This window comes from Lissotriton vulgaris, chromosome 8, assembly GCF_964263255.1.
Source record: "Lissotriton vulgaris chromosome 8, aLisVul1.2, whole genome shotgun sequence".
Lineage (NCBI taxonomy): Eukaryota > Metazoa > Chordata > Amphibia > Caudata > Salamandridae > Lissotriton > Lissotriton vulgaris.
Window position 1 is genome coordinate 625718451 of NC_141696.1, and position 22524 is coordinate 625740974.

The 22524-nt window shown below is 48.5% G+C and overlaps 1 protein-coding gene across 1 annotated transcript in view; it reads right to left on the reverse strand.

Moving 5' to 3' along the window:
- APOO (apolipoprotein O) overlaps nt 1-22524 on the reverse strand; it is a 998307-nt gene that overhangs the window by 825848 nt on the left and 149935 nt on the right. The gene's annotated exons all lie outside the window — the stretch shown is intronic.

A 22524-nucleotide genomic window follows, 5' to 3' on the forward strand; every position in this document is an offset into this window, starting at 1 on the left:
TTGATGTGGTGTGTGATTATCATGCAGCGTGGTGTAATGTGGTGTGCTGATGAATGGTGTTCGAGCTTTTTTGAATGGTGTAGCATATGTTAGGTTGTGTGAGCGTGTGAAGCACCAGAGTATTATATTAGGTAGTGTCTTGCGGTGTGATGTGGTATGAAGTGGAATAATGGGGATTATGGTAGTGTGATGAGGAGAGGAGGGGGGTACTACTGAGCACTGGGATATTATCTGTGATTTGAAGTGGTTATTGTTCAGTGTGACCACAGAACATTCTGCTATGGTGTAATGTTGGGGTATGTCATAGGATGGGTTTCTGCATGGTAGTTTGAGCTGTGATGGTGGTTCAAGTGGTACACTGTCCGTAGAAAGGTTGAGGTTTGAAGAATGTGATGTGTATTTGGTTATGGTGTGCTATATACTCTGATTTGGTGAAGTAGTGTGGCTCACTGGTTAGAGGCGGCAGACCCGAGAGCAGAGGACGGCCCGGGACCAGGGTTCGATTCCCGGCGCGGCAGGTTTCTGGACCAGGGTCAGCCGACTCGATAATTCTCTCGCCTCGGTGCCCACTCTGATCAGCGATCACACTCGGCAACTCTGGGCATTAGCTTGCCTCATCTTCACTAACGGCCCCACCAGACCACCGGGGATGCCTGGTCTCACCATGGAGATACCCATTAAGGGACCATCTCTCAGGGAAGCCAGGAAGGGTTTCGCAGCGGTCGAAGCGCCTTGAGACCCTACGGGTAAGTAGTGCGCTATATAAATGCCTATACATTTACATTTTACATTTACTTATGTGGCGTATCGTGGTGTGGTGAGAGGTGGTAAGGTGCGATATGGTCACTTGGGACCTTTTGAAGGTGTATTATGCTGTTAGGTGAGGTATGGTGGGAAGTTGTTTGGCAATGTTTCTAAAGATGTTTGAAAGGTAGCATGGTGTGATTCTACAGGGTGGTTAAGTGAAAAAAGCTGTGGTGTTGTATGGTGTCATGTGATAATGGTTGGAAGGCTGTGGTATATTATGTGGTGGACTTAGAGCTATGGTATATTACACGATTCATGTGGACTTGTGTAGTATAGTGTGTGTTAAGTTGTTAGGTGTGCTAATGAGGTTTCAAGAAGGTATTTAAATGGAGTGATGCAGGGTGTGAGTAGGTGGTTTCCAATAATGAGTGAAGAGGTGTGTTGGGCGACATGGTGTTGGACAGAGTGTGATGTGTGGTTGTTGAACTGTCGCTACACATCAGAGCGCCTCTTCCATTTCTGAGTTACAAAAGAAGCTGAAGACCTTGCTCTTCGAATAGACTAATTTGCAGGTTCTTAGCCAGGATAGTCTTGCACCAGGGTACCCTTCCAAGTGATGGTGTGCTTTACAAATACAAATAACGTCCGGACATAAATATTGTAAAATTGATTTTGAACATGCTTGAAGTACAATCAAAGCCTTTGTACTGTTGCGCATTCACAACCATTATAAAAGCTCTGCCCTCCTGCATTTCGTACACTGCACATTTAGCCAGACTACTCGAGCAATCATAGCAACGTTTGAAAGATGGCTTTGAGAAGTAGAAACTGCAGGATAAGTGAAGTCAGTTTTCTACCGCACATTTTGGCTAGATCCTGCAGAGACCTGGTTCCTTCCTTCCACCACCATGAGAGTTGAGCCTGCTGGTGGGGGATTATATGTAGTTTTTAAAATCTTTTTATTGTATTATAAAATTGGAACAACATTAAAAATCAGGAGGGTCCTTTTATTACCCCGGTGAAGAAATTTAGCACAATTAACCATACCAACAAAAATTCACACCCGCCCATAGGCACTAGCATATCCATATTCTGGTCGTATTGCCTGTAACATTAATCCTCACTACTTGAATGTCACAGATATTGATGCTTACGTTCATTCACCCCCTACTTCATTTCTGGATAGCAATTCAGTCATAATGGCCATACGGTGAGTGGATAAGATAGAGCCTGACAGACTGATTGAAAATGGTCCATCAGGGGCTTCTAGGCAATCTGAAATCTCGTCATAATAACATGGGATCATTTCCATAACCTTTCTCAACCTTTTTGAACCAACTAGTGAATTTGTTTTCTTCCAATGTGGAGCCAGTTCTTGATCAGATGCCAGGAGCATCCGTGAAATACCTGTCCACATATGTAATGTAAGGACTTCCATCATGTGGGTCAAAAACCCAAAATCGTGATAATGGGCTCATCAGCTATTGGGAAACCCGTCAAATTCATTTGATATCTCAGCACTTTCTTCTAGTATATGGTTATCATTGGACATGACCACTGCACATGTATACTTTTTGAAAAACAGGGGACCCCTACAATTCAATAGGTTTGCTATTCATAGGGTACAAACATCAATGGGAAAGTGAGAGACTATAGCAAACATTCAACTAATATATGCCATCTTATTTTGGGTGAAAAAAAGATTCAATTCAAACCAGTAGCGACCAAATGCACATGACTAAAGAAGTCAGACCCATTATTTAGAAAAATATATATAAATATTTTATTTTAGTTTTTTGACTTGTTTTTCATTCTTTTTCGTTCAATATGTCAAATTTGTCCAACAATCAAATTCATTATACTAGAACACATAAATTTATATTAATCAACATACACAAAAACATAAAACGCATAAAATACAAAACATATAAGAATTTTTTGAGGTCGATGTACTATTGAGGTAGGCAAAGCGGTGGATTGAAGCTGCGTGCGTTTCGGCAAACTGCCTTCATCAGGTGACCGTCATTCGCAACAATAAGGAATTAGTTACTTACCTTTACACTATAGTTCTCCAGTATTATCTTTCATAGATTCACATGCTTGTATCTTCCCCGTCGTCATGGTGGGAGTCTCACGGTAACAGAATGACCAAAGCAGTATCATAGAGAAGAAAACTGCATAGAAAAGCCCATAGGGACTGTAGCATTTGGTAACCAGACCATCTCATTGTTTGGTCCAAAAGTCAGCCAATCAGCATTGCTGCCCTGCCCTCACACTCCCCAGCAGAAGCTTCCTGCCTCAGATTTCCGTCCCCGAGTGAGAGACATGGATAAATACAGAGAACAGGTTCTGCCTGAGAAACGGGGAGGCGGGTGGGCGCATGTGAATCTATGAAAGATAATACTGGAGAACTATAGTGTACAGGTAAGTAACTAATTCCTTCTCCAGTATTACATCTTTCATAGATTCACATGCTTGTATCAGAGTAGTAAGCAGTGCTCACAAAATTTGCAGCGTTTCCAGGATAGAACCCAGAAGGAAGCTCTGCAGTAAAGCAATGTTAGAACATGATCTAAAATACACAAGTCAGATAGGAATAACAACCATATAATCTATAAAATATATTGTGGAAGTTCTTGAAAGAAAAGCATAATAGAACAATACATATCAATATAATACTATATTTGCAGATATATATATATATATGCAAACATAAATCAAAGTACTGCATAGAAAAATTAACAGATAATCAAATTATACCTTACTGAAATAGGCGTTTCAGAACAGCTTGTCCCACTGCCGTGTCCTCTTTCCACGCAGTGTCCAGACAGTAGTGCCTGGTAAATGAATGCATACTCTTCCACGTCGCTGCTCTGCAGATGTCGGGCAGCGACACTCCTGCGAACAAGGCCATTGATGTCGCCATCTTCCTTGTGGAATGTGCATTCACTTTAGAAAAGAGCGGCTTTCCCGCTTTTTCATGACATTTCAGGATAGCCGATGATATCCATCTGGCAATACTCAGTCTTGACAGAGGAAGGCCTCTCCGTTGGCCTTCAAATGCAATAAATAATTGTTTGGATTTGCGGAATGTCTTTGTTCGTTCAATGTAGAACTTCAAACATCTAGCAAGGTCTAAAGAATGCAATGCTCTTTCTGCTTCAGATGAGGGATTGCTGAAAAAGGTAGGCAAAACAATAGGCTCGTTGAGGTGAAAAGATGTAGGGACTTTGGGCATAAAAGTTGGATTTGTCCTTAATATAACCCTGTCCTGGCGAAATTGTAAAAAGTGCTCTTCCACTGAAAAGGCTTGAATTTCGCTAACCCTCTTTGCTGATGTTAGGGCAAGCAGCAGGGCTGTCTTCCATGATAGGAACTGTAAGTCTGTTTTGTGGATAGGCTCGAAAGGTGGCCTCATAAGTTGTGACAGGACTGTATTGAAGTGCCATGGCACTGGCGGGCGCCGAATGGGTGGAAAAACTCTAAAAAGTCCTTTAATAAACTCCTTTATTAGCCTGGAAGACCAGAGAGATGGCTCGTTTGGCTTTCTCCTGAAGCGTGATATTGCTGCCAGGTGTACCTTCACCGAGGCATGCAACAGACCTGCCTTAGATAGCGACAACAGGTAAGGTAGAATACCTTCAGGGTGTACTGTTAACGGGTCTAAGTTTTGACTGTCACACCAGTGACAGAAACGAGTCCATTTTGCTGCATATGTCTTGTTGGTTGACATAGCTCTGGCTTGTGACAGAATATGTCTGCATTCCTGAGGAATGTTTAAGTCTTGGAATTCCCGCTCATGAGGTTCCATGCGAACAATTTTAGCGATTGTAGGTCCGGATGCAGAATCTGACCGTCTTTCATGGAAATGAGGTTCTGGAATGTCGGAAACTGGAGTTTGTTGCCCTTTGACATCTGTAGCAGTTCTGAAAACCATGCCTGCCTCGGCCAGGCTGGTGCTATCAGTATGACATGACACGGTTCTAACCTCATTTTGCGAAGTACTCGCGGTATTAATGGAAACGGAGGGAACGCGTAGGCAAACCTTCCCGTCCAGTCCATGTGGAATGCGTTTCCCCTGGAATCTTGCTGAGGGTAACTGGACGCACTTTGAATGGTCTCTGGTTGCGAACAAGTCTAATGTGGGAGTGCCCCACCTTTGAAACAGTCTGTGAAGCTGAGTGTCGTGTAGTTCCCACTCGTGCGTCACGTTCGATGTGCGACTTAGGGCATCTGCCCGTGTGTTGAGGATGCCCTGTATATGTTGCACCTGAATTGAAATGCCGTGGTTTATCAGCCACTTCCAGATTCTTTGCGCCAACATCGACAGTTGTTTGGATCTTGTTCCACCCTGCTTTAGCAGATAAAACATAGTCGTGGTGCTGTCCGTTTGAATAAGCACCGACGAGTGTCGTATCCTGGGTAGGAAGGCTTGAAGCCCCAGAAACACAGCTTTGAGTTCTAACATGTTTATGTGAAGCTGTGCTTTCCAGTCTGACCAGAGGCCCTGAATCTCCAGCTCTTGAAGATGCGCACCCCATCCTTGCAACGAGGCGTCCGTCGTCATCACGTAATCGTGATTCTGAGGTACAAAGGTCAAGCCCTGATCCAAGTTCTTCTGCACCTTCCACCATGACATGGCCACCTTCATACGATTCGTGATGGTAATGCGATCCTCGATGGTTCCTTTGGACTGAACCCACTGCTCGTCCAGTTGTTCCTGCAAAGGTCTCATTCGAAGACGGCAATTTGGTACCAGTGGGATGCAGGAAGATATCATCCCCAACATGGACTTGTACATTCTCACAGAAGTGAACCTTTTCGTCTGAAGGGTCGTTGCTAGACCCATTATCTTTCTCATTCGGTCTTCGGAAGGATAAGCTTTCACTGCCTTGGTGCATATCCATGCCCCTAAGAAGTGGATGCCCTGGGCTGGAGTCAGCTAGGATTTCTCCAAGTTGGTCCTTAGTCCCAAGCGCTGAAATAGCCGAATGCAGCACTGAAGAGACCTTGTTGTTTCTCTGAATGATGGACCTGTCACCAGCCAGTCGTCCAGATATGGATAAATGTAATGCCCTTGCAATCTTAAATGGGCCGCCACCGGGGCCATGCATTTGGTGAACACCCTCGGGCCGATTTGAGGCCGAATGGAAGGACCTTGAATTGAAAGTGGCGACTCTCCACGATGAATCTTAAATATTTTCTGTGCTTCCGATGAATTGGAATATGGAAGTACGCATCCATGAGATCCAAAGACGCCATGTAGTCTTTCTCCTTTAACATTTGGAGGAACTCTTGTAATGAGAGCATTCTGAAGGGAATCTTTTTTATGTATTGATTCAGATCCCTCAAATCCAATACCTGTCTCCATTTCAGGGTTTGTTTCTTTTTGATGAGGAAGAAATGCGAGTAGAAGCCTTTCCCTCTGAGATGTTGCGGCACTTCTTCTATGGCTCCCTTTTGCAGAAGCGAGTGGACTTCCTTCTGCAATTCCTGACGATGTTGGTTGAGCCTGAGCACCGGGGGATGATCTGGTGGCATTTCTACAAATTCTAGGGTATGACCTCTGCTTATGACGTCTAAAACCCATTTGTCCGATGTTATGGACGTCCAGTTGTTGAAGTATTGAGACAGATAGTGGTCGTTTTCCGGGATCTGCAGTGTGGGGAGCGCCAGCCTGAAATCATTGACGTCTGTTAGACTGTTGATTCTTCCCTCTGGTGCTGGATTTGCCCCTATATTGCTGCTGGTAAGAGGAGTTGTAGGGCTTGTACTGTGTGTTTGAATCTTATTGTCGATATCCCTGTTGGTTATAAGGCTGATATCTGTTGGTCTGATATGAGGATCTCTGATTGAATTGACCTCTTGTACCCCTTTTACGAAAGGACTGAAACCGTCCTTGTTGAAGAGATCCCAGCGCTCTAGCAGTATCCGTGTCAGATTTGATGCCTTGTAGCGCTTCGTCTATATGTTTCCCAAATAAATTTTCGCCATCAAACGGCATATCCACAATTTTCGCCTCCACCTCCGGACGAAACGATGTTGCTTTAAGCCAACCTTGCCTGCAAAGCGAAACTGCCCCAGCCATCTGTCTGAAAGCCATAGATGAAACGTCCATGGCGATGTCAATTGATTCAGCCGCAGACTTTGCTCCGTCTTTGAGGATAGCCGCCGCTTCCTCCTTCCTATCTTCCGGTAGCGCAGACAGTATGGGTGCCAGATCTGACCACATTTGCCTGTTGAAACGGCTAATAAGGGCCATAGCATTGGCTGCCTTAATAGTAGAGGCTGCCATGACCGCAAGCCTCTTACCGGCACCATCCATTCTCCGTCCTTCTTTGTCTGGTGGCACCAAGGAAGTAGCCACCGGGTTCTTTGAATTTCTCTGCGCCGCCTGCGTCACAACTGACTCCGGTCTGGGGTGTCCTATTAGACAGGCTGCAGCAGACTCTGGCGCTCTATACTTCTTTTCGATCCTTGGAACGGAAACCGCTATGGAAGCCAGTGTCTTTAAAATTTTTAGGCCCTCTTCCCAAACGTGAGGGATAATCGGTATTGATCGAGTTGATTTCCTGGCATCATCCTTGAAATCATACAAGAAACATTCCGTTTCTTTAACTTCCATATCCAAATTAAATCTCTTAGCCGCCTTCTCCATGATGTCATGGAACCCTCCGATGTCTTGAGGAGGAGAGGTGGATGGCAGCGGGGTAGGTGACAGGGCCGATGGCAAGATGTATTCATTCCATTCCTGCCCCGAAGCATCATGTACAAGTTCCCCTTCTTCAGGTTGTTCATCCTCGTCGGATTCCGTTAGGTCATCCCTTATTGTTATCACTGGCGGTGATCTCACCCCTTGCTCTTGAGAGGTAGATTGTGTCTTTGGAGGCTGTGAGGAAGCCACCGGCGTAGATGATTGAGGGGCGTTTGCCTCCGGAAAACGACGATAGTAGTCGTTTATCATGAACCTGAGGTCAGATACAAGAGACACTGGTATGGAAACTGTCTCCTGCCGCTCTTCCTCTCGTGATTCCTCTTGTTGCTCTTCCTCCTCATTATAATCACATGTTTCTTGGAAAGACTCGTATCTAGAAGATTGAGTTCTGTCCTTGAAGGAAAATACCTCCTCTTCGTCTGTGTCCTGGCTCATTATTTTGAGCTGTGAAGGGCTGTAGGCAGCACCTGAGGACTCCTCTCCATCTGAGTCTTGTTCCAACAAAGAAGAAGGGGGTAGAGGTGAAATCTGCGTCCATGATGTGAATTCTGCAGATTTGCTGATAGTCGCCGAACCCCTGGACGACTGAAAAGACCGGATAGAAATCATAGTCTTCGACTGTGGCGATTTGAAAGCCTTTGCCGTTGACAGAATGATTTTCGTCGACTGTGCCGTCGACGACGCGGTCACCGTCGACGGAGCCGTCGGCACCAAATCAGTCGTCGACGAGGCCCCCGTCGACATCCTCATCGTCGAGCCTTTCGTCGATGATCTCTTCGTCGACGGGATAATCTTACTCGTCGACGTTGTTGTCGTCGACGACGTTGCTTTAGATCCTATCGTTGACGAAGCCGTCGTCGTCAAAGAAGTCGACGGTGAAGTCGTCGACGGAGCTGAAGACTTTTCCACAGATTTTGAAGTAGAAGCTAGGGAACTGGTCGACGGAGCAGACCCTGTCCCTTTCAGACCTGACCGCTTCTTCAGAGGAGTAATAGGGAGAGAGGACGCTGCTTTCTCCTTAGATTTACTCTTTAGGCTCCACTTTCTCCTCAGAAATAGAGGCCTTTCTCTTCTTAGGTGTCATTTTAGAAGATTCCTCCCCAGAATCTGAGTCTGATGTGGCCTTCTTCTTCTGAAGCCATAACAGCAAGCGAGCCTCTCTCTAAGAGTTTTGACAGAAAAGGTTCTACAGTATTTACAATCCTTAGCAACATGCTTAGGATGAAGACAGTATAGGCAGTCCTTGTGAGGGTCTTCAGAGTAAAGCCTGGCCTTCCCACAGGATCTGCAAGGCCTGAACAGCCTCTTTTTAGAGCTTTCAGCCATAATGAAGAAAATAGGTACACACAATACCTTAATCCAGTAGACAAGATAGTAGAAGTAAAAGGTCAATAGTTCACTCAGGAACAGTAAACTGAGCAGAGCTCAGGGAGACTCCTTTCTCACACGAAGGCGGTTGGAAATCTGAGGCAGGAAGCTTCTGCTGGGGAGTGTGAGGGCAGGGCAGCAATGCTGATTGGCTGACTTTTGGACCAAACAATGAGATGGTCTGGTTACCAAATGCTACAGTCCCTATGGGCTTTTCTATGCAGTTTTCTTCTCTATGATACTGCTTTGGTCATTCTGTTACCGTGAGACTCCCACCATGACGACGGGGAAGATACAAGCATGTGAATCTATGAAAGATGTAATACTGGAGAATTAATTAGACAACATACAGATTTGTTTTGTTAACCGTCACTAATATTAGCGTTTAGGGGACAGCGATTTATGGTACAAGGTTGCTTCTCTCAGATAGACTTCATTTGTTTAAAAGCAGGGCCATATTTCAATGCTCAAATTATTCTGCACATGTATATCCATCCCTTCCATACTGCAACCCCTCCAGCAACATTTGTTTGAGTTTACTCTGAGTACAGTACCAGTTGAACTTGATTTTATACCACGTGTCCCGACCCTGAACACTACGGGCTGTCTTCTGAATGTCATCCCACAAGCCCTCCCAGCCTTCACTTGGTATGTCTTTCCCCACTGCGCTCTACCATCCATGCATGGATGTCCATTTATGATCTGCAGGTGTGGCCATGAGGGTAGGCTATATAGCTGAAACCAGGCCCTTTGAGCATGCATAGTGCATAAAAAGTTTTTCGAAAGTTATGAGCTGGCTGAATCTGGGGTACCAGTAACAAATGGGCAAGCTGGATGCACGTGTGCAATTCTTCCTTTCCTGCCCCAAATTCCTTCCTACGTGATGTGACTGGTGTAGTTTTCTGGTTGTGGAACATATTACTGAGAATTAGGCAATCCCCTCTATGAAAACTAGCAAATTGATTCCCATCTAAAGCCTGAGAGAAACCCGGGTTGTCACGTCGTTGGGTGAATGGGGAGTGGAAAGTGGTATGCCCCCCCCTTTTCTTAAGAGTACCCATTCCAGCCCCTTCATAGTCAACTTGACTCTATCCGACACATAGGCTACTGCAGGTCTCACTCGATGAGGTAGCCACAGGGGTCTACCCCAAAATGTTCCAGTCCGTATACACCCAGTACTTCTCCATTTCCTTCAAGACCATTCAAAGGCTACTGTAAGCTGTTGAGCTATAAACCACTCCTGTATATCTGATAACACCATACCTTCCACCTTTGTCCCGCTCTGAATGGCCCTTCGAGAGATGCAGGGTTTGCTATTTTACCATATGAATGTGTCACAGGTGGCTTGTATTTGTGTCAATACATTCTTGGAGAGAACTACCAGGAGAGCATGGAAGTAATGTAGTAAAATCGGGATACGTTCATTTAGAGAGCCGCTATTCTTCCCGTTCATGAAATAAACCAGGGACCCCATTTAGTTCCGGTTCCTTTGATGTCTTTCAGGAGGCTCGGGTGGTTCGCTCGAGCAGGAATGGTGCGATTCGCATGGCCGGATATTTTATACTTCCCTTCATCCATTTGAAAGGCGGAAGACTCAGTACGATTTATGGCTGTTTGGGTTCAGTTTTGTTGAAATGAACCATTCAAAAGCGTCGAATAATATGTCTGGGGAATAGAGTTGCCTTCTCGGTATTCCTGAATATATATATAAGTAAGAAATCAACGGTGAACAGATTGATGGGTGGGTATTATGTAAGGGTCACTGCCGAGGTTTTCATGGACTCCCCTACGAAACACGGCCTTGAAGCATTGATGCAGGCGTCACGTCGCTGTAATAAAAAACTGACCAGAGAAGCTAAGGCAGATCCCGGAGGTAACCAAGAAATCCAGTTTAGCCCCGCCCAGCGCAGGAGGATGAAGCGCCTGAGGCACTCTCGCTGCGTGGGAGACAGGCGGGAAGCAGGGCGGACCCCATTGCCCAACTACGGGAGGAGGGGCGAGGATGGTACAAAGGTCGGATGTCCTCCTGCGATGCAGGGCGCACCAGGGCAAGTATAGGCCAGCAGGAGCCCGTTAGACACTGGAGGAGTCCGGACCTGGGCACCCCTCTTGGTCTTGCTATTTAAACTTGGTAATTTGTATCGTTAGATTTATTTACCAACAAGCTCTTCTCGGTCAAATAAGGGGTAATCGGAAATCTAATAGTTCAGTAGGCGGAAGAGAAATGCATCTTCTGTCACGAGCTATGTTACCAGTGCAATGGGGGCAATTAACAGCTAGAATGGGCTTGTTGAAGAAAGTGTTCAACAAGGGAGAGAGAAGGGGAGAAATTTCCACTGCTCAGGAGTGGGAGGTCCAGCAGAAGCGTATGCCCCAATCAAGTCATCAAAACAAGGAGTGCTGTGCCGTTCCTCAGAGGAAGGATGTACGACTCACACTTTGTCTGGATGCCACTGGGTCTCACTGAGATCTACAGTTGGGCATTCATTTGTTGGATGTAATGCCCTCACACACCCTTTCAGGTGTCATGCTTCATCATCTGGGCTGCTCCTCGTCAGGTCGGTGGTGCAATACCCAATGGGCTCACCTCAAAGAGGGGCACTTTACCGGAGATCTTTTATCCAACAGCCGTTTTGTGAAGTGCAGGTGTGGGGCCAGAGGTTTGTAGACGTGATAGTGAGTTTAAAATAAGGCTGGGAGTACCGGAGAGAAAGTTTATTCTGGGGTCTCCTGCCCTAGTTAAAAGGAAAATAACCAGCACTTAATGGAATTAATGTTTCCTACTTATGCGTCAGTTAGTGTGTGTAATTAACGGTCAACATGTTTCTCGCGCTTGTGTTCAATAACTCCCGATTCTTCAGGACCATACAAAAAAGGCGGAAACTGTCTACACTAAAGGATCTGTATCCGTATCCAGTAGGCTAATCAAAGTGTCATAAAAAGAAGGTGCTTAATGTGTCAAAGTACCTGTGATGGGCGGGATCTACCTAATAGGTTTAGTTCCCAGGCACCAACAGTACCCAGTGGTCAGCACATCACAGCAAGTGGTGTGCACTTGCTGTGTGAGCCGAATGAAAGTCAGTGATGAATCATTCTGGGCATCTTTATTCCTGCCTGGCAGCGAAGCCGCCATTTTTAATATTGTTACTCAGCCTTGGCTGGCTAGCAAAAAAAAGCATTGGCAAAGCCATTAGGTTTCACTGCCGATACTTATTTGCTTTGCCAGTGCTTGTTTTAATTGGCTAGGTACTTTTATATACACAAACACCCGTGGCAATTGTTCTCACAGTTCCTAGAACTAATGTAAACAAAGCGGCACAAAGAGAAGGTTTCATCTAAATGAACACCGTTCAAAAAACAAAAAATTAAATATTTCCCTCAAAGTGAACACCTTACTTACTGTTTGACTTCAACATGGCATGGCCACATTTTCTATCATGTTCACCAGTCCACAGTGTAGTGTACCTAGGCATTGACGTCTCTGCTTTCAATAAACAAGATCGGATTCAAATAGGAATACCAAACTGAAAACAGCAGATGCAAAGCAAAAAAACAGGTTCTCTCGAACTACGAGTCGCTAATGTAGACCAAGGGAGGGCCCACTGCCCAGCTACCGTTCCATACTCTTTGTCGCGTTGATCATTTATTTGTAGTTTTATTTAGTGCCGACCAGACCCAGTTGTGACCAAGCGCTTCATATAAAGGACAAATATGTGCAAATCTATGTGTTGGAATGGGACAAAAGCGTTTTAGACTGGGAATCCTAGGTTTTCAATAGCACAATTCATCCTAGGAGATATTGCTGGAACAGTAGGGGGCCTACGTTCATTTTTATAAACCTCAACAGAGGTGTGTGCGTCTGGATGGAGGACTTTTTCTGTTTCCTGCGTCAAGGCCTCGCTGGAGAATGCATCCGAGCCCCTCTCACCCCGAGGTGGTTCATGTTTGTGCCAGGGTGCACGTCTCTGTACTCGATACTGGCCGGATGAGTGAGGAGGCTCCTGGAGCGCGGGGCCCCCCACACCGAGGGGGCTGCAGGGGCCTGTGTTTTACGCCCCTGAACTTAATAAACAGATAAAGAACAAGCTGCTGTGAGCGGGTGGTGAGCCATGGGACATAGGGAAGAGGGAGATGGCCATAGGAGGGTCTGGCACGTGATGACCTATAGGGCGGGCAAGGGGTGCTGGGACATCACACAGAGTTTGGTGAGGGTTTTGGCAGGGAGTTTGGAGATAATAGAGTTCAGGTGATCGGATGAAGTATGTGTGTGTGGGTAATACGCCATAAGAAGTTTGGGGTGATGGAACCAAACCTGGAACTGGGTATAATGTGACTTCAGTGAATTTTAGAACAATGGTGGATATTTGGGTTTGGAGTAATTTGCTGGCATATTTATTTTCTAGTACTGTGATCCTAGAGGGACAATAGGATACAGGAGACTTTGGGTGAAGAAGCTTCTAGAGACAGCAGGTTATGCATGGGTGTATGGTGTGATGGAAGATATCGCTTTGAGAGTGACAGGAGGGCTTTGAGTGCTGATGTGTCCTAACTGGGGGTTTAGGGGAGCGATGTGAAACTTTAGGCCCGTGGGGGCGATGGGGCATAGGTTGGGGGATGATGGGACATGCAAGGTGGCATGAACATGATATTTGGGTGGAAGTTGATGGGAACCCTAGAGAAAATTAGTGGTTTGGGGTGATGGGACAAATGAAGGGCGTGGGAGCAGTGATATAACAAAGGCCCTCGCAGTGCGGCGGCCATCCGAGCTCCAGGGGGCCCCCTCAGCACTGTACTCTTGCCTGAGAGCTCCTATGTGAGTCCAGAGGTGGGCCCCTCTATGTACTTTGCAGGGGGGCCCCCTCAAGTTTCGTTCCGCCACTGATTAAGTTATCTCCTCAGTCTCCCATACTCAGAGAAACTGGGAGGGGCTGAGCTCAGGTCACTGACCTTAAACGCGCCTGGAGTGGCAAATCTGCAGCAGTGGCTGGGTGTGCCGGCAGAAGCCATTGATTCCCCATCCATCGCCTCCAGGTGAATCAGGAATCCTTAGAGTGCATGGGAGGAAGGAAGTGCCAGCAGGCAGCTGGTCCCCATCCTTTCATTCTTCCCTGGCTCTTCATCCATTAATTCCTCTTTGCCCCTCCTTCTGAGCGCGGACCGCGGGGTCCTTTCACTGCAGGCTGGAGGAGCGTGGAGAATGGATGGAGAGAAGCTGGACTGGGGGTGGGGAGGGGTTGGAGGGAGGAAGGAGGAGGCATGCAAGCCGCAGCCTTCCAAGCTTGAGTATCCTTTCATCACACAGAGGTGCAGGCCGTGGCCAGCACTGGAAGCACTTGACAACCCAGCCAGCCTATCAAAAAGTGTCACAGTGTGGTCCCCACTCTAGGATGGACAGATGAAACTAAGGGTCCTTCATGCATGTTGAAGTCCTGCTCCCTCCCCATCAGGTGAAGCAAATGCAATTCCTATGACGTGTTCCTGATGCTTTCAAAAGTTGAGTCCTGTTAACCACTGGATGGCATCTACAAGCTTCTTGGTTAGGGTTTTTCGAGGTAAGGGGAAATGCTGGGCGCTCAGCTAACGTAAGTGTGGTATTCAAATCTAGAAGGAATGGTGCATGGAGGCGAGGGGAAAGCCCTATAAGCCCTCCACAATAGTATGTTGAGGTCAACACACAGAAAGCACAAAAAACAAATTGCCTACTGCACTCAAAATAATAGTGTAGCCAACGTGTGTCCTTGTGGACACCAAAACAGTTGCAATAACAGCTGCTAGAGAAAATGACAAAGTCTTTAGAGTGAATCTTCGTTTTAATGTTCTTAATGGCCAGCCATAAAGAACATTAAAACGAAGATTCAATCTAAAAACTTTGTCATTTTCTCTAGCAGCTGTTATTGCAACTGTTTTGGTGTCCACAAGGACACACGTTGTGCTACACTGGATGGCATCTGTTGCCCAACCTCAAGGCTTTTCCAGAGCCCCACTTTGAACACAAACTAAGTAACAAATTGGCACTTTCAAATGTTCATTTTTATTCATCTTATGGTACCTCACCTCTTGCATCTCATTTTTATTTACATTCTATTTTTATTCATCTCATGATAAATTTATGCACCTCGTGATATTTTTATTCATCTCGTGATATGGCCCTCATGATATAGCCCCCAAAGGATTAACAGCTCAGTCGGCCCTGCCAGGATTCGAAGGTGGAAGAGTTTTCTGGGATGAGGGGAGGAAGGGAGCTCTGCATGTGGACATCCTTGAAGCATCCTTGAAGCTTAGAAAGGCTGGTGTTTACTTGCTGTGTGAACCGAATAAAAGTCGGTGATGAATCATTCTGTACCTTTATTCCTGCCAGGCAGCGAAGCGAGGAGTGAGGATATGGGGTTAACTGCAGACATTGCTAAGTTAGCATAAGTGAAATATATGCTTAGACACTATTCTGCCGCTTTTACACGCAACACTACATGGCTCAGTTCTCGTAAATACTCTGCTTGCAGTTCTTCACATGAGAACTGTCTGCCTTTAACTTATCTAGCTGTACACCGTGCTCTCTGTCTGCACAGCTTGTTCAAGGTTGAATAACAATGTATGCGGTTGATTCACGTTGGTCAGTCCCACGCACATAGACATAACATGAGGCACAGCTGCACAACTGAAACTGATGCTTTTTAATATGGCATTACATGCATGAGAAGGCACTTGGAGAAGGGGGGGGCGTGGGTTGGCCGGCTGCAAGATGGCCGCACCTTGAGTGGGCTCTGCCTGCCAAGCTCTGAACCATTATAATCTTGCAGCCTGAAATACCCCAGTCCGCTTCCCGCACTGCCTACCTGACCGGGCGGATCTCCGGTGCCTGCTGGTGGTTGTCTGGCCTCCTGCGGAGCTCCCGGGGCTGAGGGCCGGGCCGCCGGGCCGGAGCTTGGTCTGGGCCTCGTGTCCTGCGGCGCCATACCGGAGAGGCCTGTTCGGATGCCGGGGGGTGGGGAAGACGCACGTGGCGGAGCACCACTTATTCTCCGGTGAGTGGCACCCGGGGGGCAGGTCGGCTGGGGTCGGGCGGCGGGTTGTTTGAGGCCTGCGCTGCGCCTGTGGGTCTGCGGTCTGTCGGGGGCCTGGCGCTGGCTTTTGTCCGTTGCGTTGGCCTGGTCCCGGGCTGGGCGTGGGCCCGGGCGGATTGTAGTGCTGCGGAGACTTTGGCGTCCTCCGCTGCCTTTCCCCGCCTCCGTGGGGCTTCAGCCTCGGGGCCTTGCGTGCTGCGGTTGGGCTGGGCTGGGGGTCCTGCCCTAGCGGGCTGTGAGTGGCTGGGGCTCCCGGCGCATTCCTGGCCGGGGCGGCGCAGAGGCTCCGGTGGCTGTCGGGCCCCCCGGGAAGGACTTCCTCTGCCGGAGCTCCGCTCAGCACACCCTCTAATCCTGAAGCGCAGTGCTGTGGGGCTCTGCCCGGCACCGGTCTACCCTGCCTGAAGTTGCTGCCCGGATCGGCGCCTGTACTGGGGCCTTGTGGTTGTCACTGGGACCCGTCCACCTGTGCCTGGCTCTCTGGCCCCGCGATCATTTCACGTCCACCCACCCCAACCGGGTGCCGCCTTTAACTGTGTACCTCCTCGCTTGCCTCAGCCTGCTGCTACTACCCGATTGCCCGGTGGGCCCCTCGCGCTGTTGAGAGAGCCCCTGTCCCTGCTGGACTGACTGAGGGGCCTGTTCTGAAGGCTGTGCCTGTAGCCAATATCCTGCTTTGGCCTTCCCGGGGTCCGGTGAAGATTCTCCTGTGTGTTGAGCCTGCGAGGAGTGGTGTCATAGCATTCCTGGGGACCCTCCCTGCCCCTCTTTGTCTGCCTGCGGTGCTACTGCCTGCGCCTTCTGAGCCGGCCCGGGGGGCCCCCTGCAGCTGTTGAACTTTGGGGTGTGACCTCGCCGAACTTACTCTGTCCCGCTTTGGCGGTGTAGATCCGCGGCTCTGCGTGTGCTGGTGCTGGATGGCCTAGTCTGCCCCTTGTATTCCCTGGCTGTAATCCCTCTGCGCCCGCACCTCGCGCCCCGCCCTGGGCTCTGTTACCCCTGCTGTCGCCCATCAGCTTTACTGCGCCTGGCCTTGCCATGGGTAGGTCGGATCCCAAACAACCCAAAATTGCTTTTGACTTGCGTAAATCTTCCCGTCAGGAGGGCGCGGCCCCCCGAGACAACGGACTCTGGTGGGTCGACAGATGCGCCCCTGGGACGTGAGGACGATCTTAACCCGATCATGCTGGAGGTGAAATTTGCAGTCACTGGCATCGCCTCTCAACTGGAGCAGCTCTCGGCTCGTCTCGACACCGTGAAGGCCTGGGTGGACTCGCATGACATCCGATTTCTCCACGTCGAAACTCGGGTATCGGACGCTGAGGACGCCGCCACACAGGACAGACAGAAGCTGCTCCAGATGGACAAACTTCTTGCGGTCATCCGTGAAAAGAACGAGGACCTGGAAGCTCGCTCCCGCTGGAGCAACCTACGCCTGACGGGTCTGCCGGAGTCCACAAATATCCCTAAGATGGAAGAATACATTGAGAATCTTCTTAGAGAGCTGTTTGGTGACGTCCTCTCATCCTCCTTTGTGGTGGAGCGGGCGCACCGTTCGCTGGGACCGCGTCCTCGTCCTGGTATGCCCCCGCGCCCCATCGTGGCCAAAATATTGAATTTCCGTGACCGGGATGCCATCCTCCGGGCGGCCAGAGACATGGGCACTATTACTCACCAGGGTAACACTCTTTTGCTATATCCGGACTACACCATGTCAGTGCAGGCTGCGAGAAGAGAATTCCTACCGGCCAATAAAATCCTCCAGAAGCACGAGGTGTCCTACTCGCTGGCCTATCCGGCGAAGCTGAGGGTTCGCCAAGGACTAAGACGTTGGTTTTCCCGGACCTGAGGGAGGATCTGGCATTCACCAAGCGTCTGGACAAGGAGTCCAGACACTCTCCTGCCAGCTCTTCACGTGAGGCCACCAACCAGATGAGTGACAATGACTGAAGTGTTGTGCGGGCTACTGTATGATTTCCATTATTGTCGTTGTCTCCTGTTCTTCCTCTGCTGACCGGGGTTGGGCAGCGTTTTTCCCCCATTTCTGGTTCATCCCTACTGCTAGAGGGGCCTTCCCCATATTATTGCAATGTCTTTAATGTACTGGAAAATGGTTGGCTATTGTTGAGCGCAGCCGTGTATGCTCGCCGTTTCTTCTCCTTGACAGCTGGCGTCCTGTTTAGCAATGTCTGCGGTGCCTGTGCGAAGTGGACTTACTGCCTTCATGTTGTTAGATTCATAGGCTGCTGTTCTTCTTGAGCTTGGCCACCCTGCCTTACCGCTGGGGTGTTCGCCGAGACATGCCATGCCCTACCGGGATGATTCCCAATGCTCTGGTTTTGCTTCCCTGTCCAAGTTGGGGTTCCCAGGGGCGGGGTGGGGGGGTGTCTCAACCTGATTGGGGGGTTGGAGTGGGCGGTGGTGGGGGGAGAAGGGTAGTTAAGTACTGTGGGGGGTGGGTGGCTTTCCTGGTGGGGTGGGGGCGTTCTCCACATGATGTTGTGGTATTGTTGCATTGTTATCTTGCTACTGGTTTTCTTTCTTTGTATGCTCCAATGCTTATATTGTGCCGTGTCTGATCTTCTGCATTCCTGTGCCCGGCGAGTTACTTGCTGCCTCTTTGAACCTGCTTATCCCACCCAAAGCAATGCACCCTGGCTGCGACCCTGTCTTATTACCTCAGTGACGGAGTGCGTCTCTTCAGCCCTAGCGCTTGTCTTCTGCTGCCTCTGTATGCCCGCCTCCCCCTATTTGCTGTGTCACTGCGGTATGCCTTTCGTACCACCGATCCTCTTGCTAGCTGGCGCAAGCGTCTGCCGTCCCCGATCTGGATACGATTTCCTTCGGACCTCCACCTGTTCTCCTTGCCCAGAGGGGTTCCCCCTCCCTCTTGCGGGATTGGGGGTGGGACACGACTGAATGCCTGGCGGTCTCTTCCGCGCTCCACTGTCCCTGTCTCTTCCCTAAATGGCTAATTTAACATGCTGGACTTTGAATGTCCGCGGCCTTAATGACTTCCGTAGAGCCCGCCTGACCCATGCCCACCTGCAGCGGCACTGCGTGGATATTTGCTTATTGCAGGAGACTCACCTGCTCCCCAACTCGGTCTCCAGGCTGCATGCGCGCTACTGGGGGGGGAGGCCCATTCATCTACTTATTCCTCCTACGCCAGGGGGGTCTCAATCTTGCTGCGCCAAGGCCTCCCCTGGCAGACCTCCAATGCCCTAATTGATCCAGAGGGTAGATACGTTGTTTTGCACGGCCTCCTATATGCCCAGCCGGATACAATCGCTGCGGTCTATGGCCCAAACTCGGATGACCCTAATTTTTTTCATCATGTGTACCATCTGATCTCCTCCTGTGGCCCTGCTGCGGTGATCTGGGGTGGGGATTTTAATATAGCTCTTTCCGCCGCGCTGGACCGCTCGGGGGCCCACCGGTTCCACCCGCATGCTACTAGTGCCCTGTCCTCTATCCTGATTGATAATTCGCTCTTCGATGTTTGGCGTCATCTCCGCCCGGAGGCCCGCGAGGGGACTTGTGTGACGGGTGCGTGTGGCTGCTGGTCGAGAATTGACCTTTGGATAGCTTCACCTGATGTTTTGTCTTGGACGGTCGATGCCACTCACATGGCCCGAACCCTATCGGATCATGCACCGGTTCAACTTACCATCAAACCCCCCCTTCTCTCAACGCCGGGCCTTCTCCCGGCGCCTTTCTGCCAGCGCCCTCAGGGACACCGTCTTCTGCGACGAAATTCAGTCCTCCATCACTAAATTTTTCGAGCTCAACGTGGGATCAGTGGACTCCGCTTCCGTCCTCTGGGAGAGTTTTAAAGCATACATACGGGGGGAACGCATATCTAAATAATCGGGTGTTCTCCAGGCTATTCGGTCTACGCTAGCTAGACTGGAAGGAGAGATACGCGACCTTGATGCTGCTCTGCTATTGAGTCCTGGTCCTGATGTGCTGGCGCTCCTGCGCCAGAAACATATTGAATTTTCTGACGAATGTGGTTCTGAAATTCTGGACCCTGCTATAATATGGTACCGAGGCCCAACACTCGTGTCACAAAATATCATCGTACCATGACGAATTTGGTGTCTACAGACCGGTAATGATTAGGACATTATCCCTATGCATTTGCGTCCTGATTGAGTGATGCTATCACCCTTAAATCATGGTTTCCGTCTCGAACCCTCGGACTCCATTTTGTGAACGGCATCCATCTTGTGGCTTGCCCTCATATAGTCAATTGATTAAGGCCGAGTTTAATCTGAAAGGACACGTCCACCTTAGCTGACTTCCCTATGACCTGGCCGAACTGACTCCACTACTTCCAGCCAAACCTGTTCGGGCAGTTCCCCGCCCAGTGGCCGAGCAAGATAGCATCAAGGCACAACATGCCATAAACCATTCACTACATACAAACCATGTTATCCACACACATACACCTGTCCATGTTTCTTGTTTATGGCCGGTTTTACGATGAGGAGGTGCCCGATTTTATTGGGGTTTCGTCGATATCTGATGGTAGTTCTGGGCCGAGCTGGGTCATCTATCACAAACTGGACATCGAAAATGTGGGTTTTCCATCATGACTTTGCTTTTTGCTTTATTGTGGAAATATGTATATGACCGTATTGTAAACTGAAGAATTCTTGCCTGCAGCTGTTATTTTTGTATAAAAGGAGAAGGCTGGCTCTGTAAAAACGAACAGTCTCCTGAGAATCTACATCCCGTGCTGTTGTACTTCTAGGACACTTGTTACTTGGTTGCAGCCAATAAAACTCGATCTCTGACTTCACCTAGAAGACTCTGTGTTTCTGTGGTCCGGAACAGGGAGAACTCGGAGGTCTTCGGGTGTTATCCCCTGGCACCACCGGGTTCCTAAAAACCCGGCACCTCAGTTGGCGCCCAACTCGGGGCGGTATCAAGCGGTGACGGTCCAAGCCAGATGTTCGTGAGGAGCTTCGTGTGAAAATTCCAGAGGACGGCCAGCCACTTCAGCGACCACTGTATATCGACGTGGTTCCGAAGGTCTTTGCTGCGAGGTTCCCCGCGTCCCGACGGCTACGAAGGACTGCTGCCCTGACTATCGCCCTGTTTTGGACCCAGTGATTCTTGGTAGAGCGAAACGATAGACGAGTCTTCTGGTGACGTCATCGATCATCAGTACTTCAGTTAAGTATAAGTGGAGCGTCTCCCAGTCCTTAGTTTTGTTCTTAGTTTTGGTATCCTTGAGATACACCTTGTTTGGAACTTGCAAGCGCCAAAACCAAGGGATTCGTGTATTCACGAAAATATCGTATTCGATAATCCTTTGAAGTTTGAAGCTAGACTAGTGAGCGAAGATGCCTGGTCTTAGCAGACTTGGAAACTTGTTTTGTCTTGATTGTAGTAAGGCTCCCGATTAGAGGATTCGTGTCCGGTTCCTCCGATTGGAACTCCAACATACGAGCTCTATATAAAGCATGGAGTAGGCCCTATCACATATAATGAAGTATGGATAAAATACACCAGGAAGGATGGTGTTTTAAAATGGCCCCAATATGGTAGCTTTGACGCAGAAATTTTAGATAATCTCTAGGTCAAACTGTTTAAGAAGAAAGCCAGGCCGGCGATGTTTGACTCTTTTCGCTTATGGCGTAAAGAAGCCAAACAGAAAGAAATAAAATTAGCTAAGAAAAATAAAAGAGGTATGTCAATGGTGCAAGCTGCCGTTGCATACAGGGATAATGAGGAAGAGCAAGAGAATGAACAAATGCTCAGAAGCAAGAAGTTAGCAGTAGATAAATGCTACCCAATGTTGCCGCATGAAGGACAAGGTTCGAAAGAGACATCAGAGAAGGATCCATTAATGTCCCATTTATTGAGTTCACCACCTCCATATGCACTAGATGCTACTGCACCCCCGAAGCGCTTTGTTATACCGCGCCCCGGTGCACGAACTCCAGTTCTTGCACAAACACCAGCTCGTCCTCAGCTGGTTCCTACTTCTCAGGCGCAGCCCTCTCAAGGGCCGCCGCCTTTGCTACATACTCAGTCTACTGTTTCTACTACTTTGCCTACTGCTCCAACTGTTTATTATGATGCTGCTTCTGCCACTGCCTCGACTTCCTCTTTACATCAGCCTGTCTTTTCTGGCACATCTGCCTCTCCGCAAGCTTCTCCTTCTGTTCGACAGAGAGTGGCAAGTACTGTCACTGGTCTGTTCTCACCTTTCTTTGGGTCGCCTAAAACGACCCCTAAAACAGGAAGTAGACAGTTGCGTAGTCAACTGCCTGATTATGAGGAAAGAGTAGTGCTGAATGAGTTAGCACGTAAATGGGTTACTGATACTGTAAATTATGATGTTCAGTCTGTTATGGAAGTCTTCCGTCAGTGGGATGCACCCACTCAGAGATATGTATTCGAAGAAATGTGCGTATATCTCTGTGAAGATTTGCAAGATAATGATCCCAAACGCAAAATGCAGGAATTATTCTGTATGCGATTCAAATTTTATGAAGGCATGATTGTAGGTGCCGATGTTGAACGAGCAATAGATTTGTTGTTATCTTATAGGAGTAAGGGAAACGTCTCTAGATCACTGTATGAGGATGACATGTCAGGTAGGAAAAAGGCGCGACA